We start from the raw sequence: 8,581 nt of genomic DNA, 5'->3' as shown, positions 1-8,581 counted from the left end.
CCTCTTGACTTCTGCAGAAGTCTCTGCCAAATATTTTAAAACGAAAATGTGTGAACAATCTTCCCAATAAACCCGAGAGAAGCTGCGAGGGAAAGCTTTTTTCCTAGTGCTGGTGGCGTCACTCCCATGCCAACCAGTAACTTGCTGAGCATGTCAGATTGGAGACTTTGGGCCTCCCTCCCTGTTTTTCTTTTTTTTCCTTCTATGTTTGATGCTGGATCTGCTCTTTGGTCACACAGGGGGTGCGTGCTCTCCCAGGCCCAGGGTCCAGCACACACGGACGTGCGCAAAGGAGCTCGCGTGGATGCACTGAAAGAGGGAACCAAGGTCATTAAAACTGCCTGATTTGCCTGGAAACAGCCCTGTTTACCTTTCTGTGTGCTTGACTTGGGAGGAAAGTCAACCTCCCTCACTCCAGCTTTGTGCAAGCCTTTTAATCTGAACAATCACTCCAAGGACTGATTTTTTCCCCTGGCATCTTCTCTCCTAATGGTTCGAAACAGAAGAGGCTGCTTATTATTGCCATTTGCAGCACAGGTTATTGAATTTTCATTTCAGCAGGAAGGACTGCAGGTTGTTATTTCTGCTTTATTCAGTTTGTTAGTTCTATCAACAGCTGCAGTCCCTGGAGGGGAGGAGAAGCCCTCCAGCCTCACCTCTCTCACAGCCTGACCTCAGACACTTGCTTCAGCACTAATGGGAAATCTCTCACAGGTGTTGGTTGTGTTTTACCATATTATTATTCTGGCAGAAGCAGACTGTGAGTGAGAGCACTACCTGTGCACTGCTTTCGTGGGAGAGATGAGAACAAGGCAGTGGGAGGCTGAACTTAAATTCTGCAACAAAAATATCATTTTTTACCACTGGTACTCTAATATGATTATGATGAACTGGGATTGCCCCTTCCTTCCCTCAGCTCTCAGAGCGCATACTCTGAAATTCATGGGAACAGGTGGCACATTTGTACATACAAAAGTAAATAATTTGGCTTATGCCATCAGAGATCCACATGTTGCCTCCCACATGTGAGCTGTGCAAACATTTCCCTGGAACCTGTGAGCCAAGGAGCTGACTGTGTATCAGGCATTTTTCTGAACAGCCACAGCAGAAATGCATTTTTTTTCCACAATGTGCTGTCATCTTTGCTGCTCGAATGCCCTTTTCTTGAGAGCCTTTTCCCAGGTTTTTATACCCGCTTATGCACTCTTATTAGGTGGAAGAGATTGATTTTATGACTCATTCCTGGAACTTCCTATCTTCATTGGAACTGTAAAATGTTGCTCTTTAATGTTTTTTAAAGTTGATGCCACATACTGGACCTGAAAATGTTTTTGTCCAGCAAGGCTGGTTTGAGGAGAGACTCAGGTCCAAGGATGTGTAGTATGGACCCAGGGCATTTGCAGAAATCTCACAAAACAGAAGTACCACATTGCTTGTCACCCTACCAAGGAGTAACTTTATTCTACTGCAGAGAGGGTGTAAGGGAGGAAAATGAAGGTGGCCTTTCCAGCTGGGCACCCCAGAACCTGACATAGCCTTATAACTCACACCCAGTGAGAGATTCTCCTGGCTCCCCATCCCATAAATGTCACCATTATTGCAATGTCTCTGTAAGCATCTCAACTTATCTTTCCTTCAGAAATTACCAAATAGCAACATCCTTTTGCAGACTCAGGATATCAGAAAAATAAACCTGACCTGGAACCTGATTTGCAGTGGATCTCAGCTTTTCTAGGGTGCTAAGCCAAAGTATCAAGTCTAAGCACCTTCAATTAAGGAAAATTTAAAATCCACTTCAGAAGATTACAGGTAAAGCCAGTTTCTGTTTCAAATCACTGTAGGCATGTAACTTTTGTTAGTGAGATAGATGAGCTTCCATCATTTTGCAAGAGGATCTTGAGCCTCAGGTGCATACCAGTAAAATGAAGCCATAGATCATTCACAGCATTTAATCTAGACTTCTGTTTTGTGTTTATTATTGTCAGTACTGATGGCTGTGCTTCTCAGGAGACAGGCTGTGAGGCAGGATAGAAAGAAATCCCTTCTGAGCTATCCACAAAGACTTGGGTTTCCTCTTTATCAGACTCTGAAACTCATTAAGAGAGAGACAGGAGCTGTCTGTGGAAGTTCTGTTTCAGAAAAATTATTCAGATCATCTCAATAAATTCATCTCAGGCTTTCAATAATAATGCAGTTTGTTTCTGAGCCTACATTAAAAATGCCACAAATCCAATCATACCAGTTTTAATGACCCTAGTCAAGGACATTTCTCAAGATTTTCATCCAATACAGACACGTGAGGCATCACACTGGCTTTTGCAATTGAAAGCTCTTTGTCATTATTATCCAAAATCTCCATTAGTAAAAAAGCATATCCTTGATCCCATTTCAACTTTAATCAGCTACACTTTAAACACGAAGAAAATCCAATCCCTCTCATCCTGTCATTATGGGAGCAGATACTGACAGCTTAAATGTACAGAGGAAAAATCAGTGCATGTATTAATTGAAAATGCCACTGAAGTAGATCATTTTTATGAGCCATGAGACATCTTGAGGATCATCTGCAAAGAGTTTCTCTACCTTCCTCTGGCATCAGCATTAGTAGCTCTGTACTGCATCACTGGCAACCTGGGGATCCAGGCATTTGTGATTTCTGGGGCTTGGTTATTAGTTTTCACATTTGTAGTGAGAATATGCTTTTTCCACCCAGTGAAGCTCCAGTGCCTTCCAGCCATCTGTCATTTTGGGATCGAAGGCTGGAAGCAAGATAGATTTAAAAATCCACTTTCCTCTTCTTGTGAATCCATCAGTGCAGTAACCCATTATAAGTGAGTGTCAAAAGGAAAATATCTACCCCAATTTCGATCCAATTTAAAAATCATTAAAAGGATGTTAATGTTCAATATTTTAAAATACTAAATTTTTAAACATCAATATTTTTATCTTAGGTTTGCTGCCAATTTTTCAAAAGAATGGAGACATTTGATAGTAACTGAGGGGTAAAAGTCATCTGCAATGTTTTAGATGGATATTTTAGATTGCACAAAGTCATTGAGGAGAAAAAGATTTTTGAGGCCCTTGCCAAAGGAACTCAAACTTGCATTGGGAGTGAGGATCTAGCAGGAACAGGGTACTACTCTGGGTTGTACATCTTTCCTTCCAACAGTAAAAGTATATGCTGCTACCAAATCAAGTAGAAATCCTTCTGCACAGCCTGAAGCTTCAGGCCAGGACATCTACTCCTCACATGAGCAGAGTTTCCAGAGCATGCAGAGTTTCTCCTGGTGAAGCCAGTGGTGGTATGAGACAGGCCCTCGCAAGACAGGAGCCTCTGGAGGAGCTCAAGGCCTTGCTATGGATGGTGAGAGAGCCCAGGGTGCCCAGGCTGGGCAGGGAGCACTGGGAAATAGATGAGGAGACAGGGATGAATCTAGAACCAGCATGGGAATCCTGAAGGATTCACACCACAAACATGACTCTTGCACAGCTACAAACTTCCTCTGGCCTGTGCAAGGCCTCCTGAAGGTGTTTTTCTCCAAGCTGTGATACGAATATGGGTCTAATCTGTGTGGTGGGATGGGGAAAGAAGGGAAAGCAACCTTTAGCACTTTTTGTCCTTTTTATCTTATTTATTCAAACTTTTATCTTGATCTCACTTTCTTAGGGCCAACATTTCAGAAGTGCTCTGAATTATCTTCCCAGTGTCTCAGGTCTCAAGGATGAACCCCCACGGTACAAATAACCCAGCTGTCATTAAGTTCCTTGGAGGGACCAGGCCTTCAGAAGTAAATAGTGCCAAGAAATGTTGTTTTGATACAAGGGTACTCTGCTTTTCTGGGAGTATGGCAAGGTATTTTGCTGTCTGAGTGTCCTAAAAGGCCTGTCTAGGAGTAGCACAGCCTAACTTTAGAAGAAGTTTTTCATTCTAGGCTGTAGCTGAAAAGAAAAAGACAGTGCAGTTGAAAAACTAATGCCAATGTCATCTCAAATGTTACTGTCAAAGACTGTGTCAGCTTTTGTTATAAAAATATATTATCTTTCTCTGAACACCTAGTGGTTTTCTGTCTCTTTTCCACTGCAATTGCAAAGGGCTTCTGCTTGGTTTTGTTCTTATGATGTCTGAAGCCAGTTGGGGAATTAAGCCTGTAATTGCATTGCTAACAAGTATTTCTTAGATACATTTATTTTTCCTTGGGGAAAGAGACTGTTAGGAAGAGAGTACACATATTTCGGCAGCAAAAGAGACAGCTATGACATTTGGCTCCTAAGTTACTACCTGGATATCATTTTAATTGTTTTCTTCTACTCATAAAATATAGTAACTTTACTGCATTAGTTCCTTTATTACACTTCCAACATACATTTCATTGTCATGCTCTTCCTAAGTATATTTGGATCATGAAGATAGATTACAATACATTGAGAGCTAGTTTGTTAAAAACACAAGGAGTCCTGCATTATTTCTCACCGGTGCAAAACTAATTGGTTTTTCTCAGCAGCTGCATATATATTTATATTCCATTTTATCATCTCTGTAATTGCAGTTTGAATTAGGAAAAGGACAGAACAACCTGGTAAAAGCAGTTGCAGGGACAATTTGTGTTGTGCTTCCCAGCAATCAGGATTTCTCAAGCCTGTTGAATTGCAGTGGGTGCTGAAACAGAGCTCGCATCCCTCTTGCCTGGGCCATACTGGCCATTGCTCAAACACTTTTTCTTTCTTCCACGACTTCTGAAATTTTCTTTGCAATAATGTGTATTTCTGGGAAGAAGGAAGATAGGGCTCACAATTCAAATGTTCAAGAACACTGAAACTTTAAAGAAATGAGATGTTTTTTGCCTACCCCCTTTCCAGTTTCTGAGTATGTACAATGCACTCAGAGCCCAGGGCCAGGACAGCTGAGCTGCAGTATGAGGGCTCCCCAGGCACACCTGAGCCATGGCACAGGGATGGCACACCTGAAAATTCCTGCTGGGAGGCAGGTAGCCCTCTTTGCTTTGTCTCCTGGAAATCGCTACTCGATAAGATTTTCTTTGCAGCCACATTTTCCTCTCTCTTTTCTGCTAAAGAAAAACTGAAAAGTCCAGTATAAGTTCAGGGCTGGGACTTCAAAGACTGGCACTCTTGCCCTGCATGGTGGCAAGCAGCAATGTACCCATGAGGAAAGGGATCCAAATGGGACACACAGGCTGTCTTTCAAGGCAGAGAACACACAGGGATTCTGCATCTGGCATCTCAGAGGGCAGCACATCTGTGATCCCCAGGCAGTGCCCACCTGCACTCCCAGACAACTTGAAGGGACATCAACCTTGCATCCTGAAGCTAACCCTGTGGAAAGAGTTGAAACACTTCTAGTTTAGGGAAGCAAAGCACACTAGATAAGCTATAACTTTAATGGCATTTTCCACACATGCATACCTTTGAGCTGCCTACCATAAGTCTGTTTCCTGCCTGGATTCTCTGGATACCTTTTATGTGGTGCATATGAAGCATCTGGAAATTAAATGAAGAGTTAAATAATGGCTCTCTTGTGTATGGAGCACAGTAAAAATTACGCAGAGAGTTTTTATAACTTTTTTAATATAATAAATTTAAAGAGACTGAATGCTGGTTTTATGATATGAGATTTCCAGATTGCTCCCAAGTCAGTAACAAGCTATTCATAATCTTTTATTATAGCATTGTCATGATGACTGTAATCAAGTCCCTGAGCTACCTGATGATACCAGGGGTAGCATCAAGCTGGTGAATATGGATAAGTTTGCATTTAATATAATGTTTAAAGACTCTGGCTCCTGCTTTTTTCTAATATTAAAACTCTGTTGAAAAATTTGGATCTAGTTGTCTCTTTAAAAGTATTTGGGTCTTGTAGGTTTCTGTAAGATACTGATGTATGAGCTGATTTGGTAAAATACAAGTTTGTGTCCCTACTAGAACAAACTTCTTTGCCAGTCTTCTTCTACTGTCCCCCACTGTCTGGGGTTTTCAAATACAAATAAAAATTTGATCTAAGCAAAATCTGTTAGGAAGGCATCTAAGTAAGAGCATGCTGATTATTACAAAGGTTGGTGGCACTTACCTGCTAGGCTTTTTGGCTTTTTCTGGCATATCAATACTAGAACACTACAGCATCAGCTGGACTCCAATTCCTGCAGAGCATATGGGCTGACCTCATACCAAGGGCTGAATCAGAGGATTTGCTTTGATGCCCTGTTTGTGTGTTTCAACATTCTGGGGTGCCATCTGTAAAAACAGGCCTTCTGTTAGGGTTTGCACACAAATTAATTGCTCCAGGTCATCTTGTGCTAGTGCTCTACAGACAGCAGTGTGTTACAGACATGAGATTTGCATTTGGAAAATGTAAATATTCTCCTCTTGCTAGCACTCAAATCAGAAGAACCCTTCCCCCTTTTCAGCCCCATGGCTGGGCTGCCCATTCCTTTCCAGCTTACACAGCCTTCTTTCTCTTTAAGCCTGCAGTGATGGATATTCCTCATGCAGTCTATTTCTGTGCTTAATTACTTTTGCTATTAGAAAGCTTTTCCAAATGCCTAACTTAAACCTCACTGTAATTTAAGCCTTTATTTCATAATGGAGAATTAATTCCTTCCCTTCCTACAGTTACCTTTTATATGTTAGAAGCTGCAGTCGTGCCTCTCTTTTTTCTTTTAGCAAGCAGCTCCAGTTCCTTTGGGCCGTTGTTTTGGACTGTTCTGCCCTGGACCCTCACCAGAGGCTGGATTGCTTCTGAGCATCAGTAGCTGGGCACAAGTTCCAGCTGGGGCCATGCCAGTGCTGAAAGAAGAAAGATTTCCACCACGTCTCACATGGACAAAATCCTGCTTATAAAACTCAAGACAATGGACACTTGTCTGGAAACAGTATAATGTTATTTACCTTGTTACATCTTGTGATTTACTAAGTGCCCTTTCTACCCAGATAGCTCTTCTCCTTTTATACTGGTGCTTATTATATTTTGGCTATTGCATATTTGAGGAGACAATTGCCACTACCTGTGTATAAATGCTTTTCACTCAATCTATTTTCACCTTCTATTTTGTTTTTGTTTTAATTGTTTATTCAATTTGTCAAAAGTATTCTGAATTCCAATCCTATTTTTCAGTCCTTCAGGGAACACTTTCCAGACTGGGGTCATCTGAAAAATTAATAAACACATCCTCTGTGCCTCTGTTCATAGCAATAATGAAAATCCTGAATGATGCTGGTGAAGGACGGACCACAATGAAACCCTGGCCTAATGAATTAAAGTGCATGTGTACACAATGTGCAATTGTTTTAGCACAGAACTCACAGATGGGGATGCCTACCTGTGGTCACTATGGTGATGCTGTAATATAGAGCTGCAAGTCCAACAGAAGGAATGATAGCACATTGCTATAAGGAAGTTACCTTTATTTTCTAACAGGAGTCTAAATGCTTTCCTGGAACCATGTTTTGACCAGGGTAATAGATGGTGTCCTGGAAAAAGGCCTCAGGACTTAATTTTTATCACCTGTGCCCAAGAACATGGGGGAATATTGGTCTACATCTGTTATTTTTTTGAGAGTTTGCCATTCACATTTGTCACATGGAAAGAATCAGATCAAGGCCTTGAGAGGGGGTTAATTGGGGAGATTTGGGGGCTGCAGTTCCACACCAGTAACCTGCTGAGTGCTGAGTACATGTTCCTGCTCGTGTGGCTCTACAGGACCCTCTTTGTATCAGGCTTCCTTCTCCCTGAAACTCACAGTGCTCCTCACCTTATCTACATGGTATGCAAAGAATTTGATTTGTTTCAAAAGAATTGCACTTTAAAATGAGATCAAGAATCCTTTATTTATTTTTATATATCATGAGTTAGGCAAAATAAAGGAAAACATCTCCTATGCACTCAAGAACTTTTTCTGTTGAAAGAGGTAAAAGAAAACAAATGAGAAATTCCTATGAAAAGGTTTGTTTTACTTTAGAAAAAAAGTGTTTCAGAAAAAAGTTCAAGTGGTTCTATGCAATGTCATGTCATCTGCCTCTGAAACCCCTGTAATGACTTTGGCTGTTCTTGATCAGCAAACAACATATAATGGCTTAGTACATGAAGGGCAGCAGTATCAAAATCAAAGAGCAATCACCTTTGGAAGGCATCCAAAGGAAGGCACCAATGAACAGAGGGAGTGCAGCTGAGGGCCACCAAGATGCTCAGGGTGGGAGCATCACCTCCCTGTGAGGACAGGCTGAAGGAGCAGCACTGGCTCATCCCAGGGAAGAGACAACTTGGGATGCACCTAAAAGTAGCTCCTGATGCCCTCAAGTTCATCAAAGAGATGAAACTTTGCACAGCTGCGTGCCTGGTGGGAGGATGAGAGATAATAACCATAAAATGAAAAAAAAAAAAAGAAAGAGAAATTCAGTCTGGATATGAGCAGGAGGACAGGGCAGAGAGATCCTTAGGTTCCTTCCAGCATGAACTTTCCATGATCCTGTGAGCTGTACACAGCCCAAGACATGGCTGTGATTTTAACTTCCACTTTGAATCTCCTCATTCCTTTTGGTCAGGATTGCATGGAGTCAAATATATTACTGA

This window comes from Melozone crissalis, unplaced genomic scaffold (genome assembly GCF_028551555.1).
Source record: "Melozone crissalis strain CALT ecotype California unplaced genomic scaffold, PUWL_Pcris_2 ptg000002l_1, whole genome shotgun sequence".
Lineage (NCBI taxonomy): Eukaryota > Metazoa > Chordata > Aves > Passeriformes > Passerellidae > Melozone > Melozone crissalis.
The sequence above is the reverse complement of the archived record's forward strand: the minus strand, read 5'-3'. Positions refer to the sequence as shown.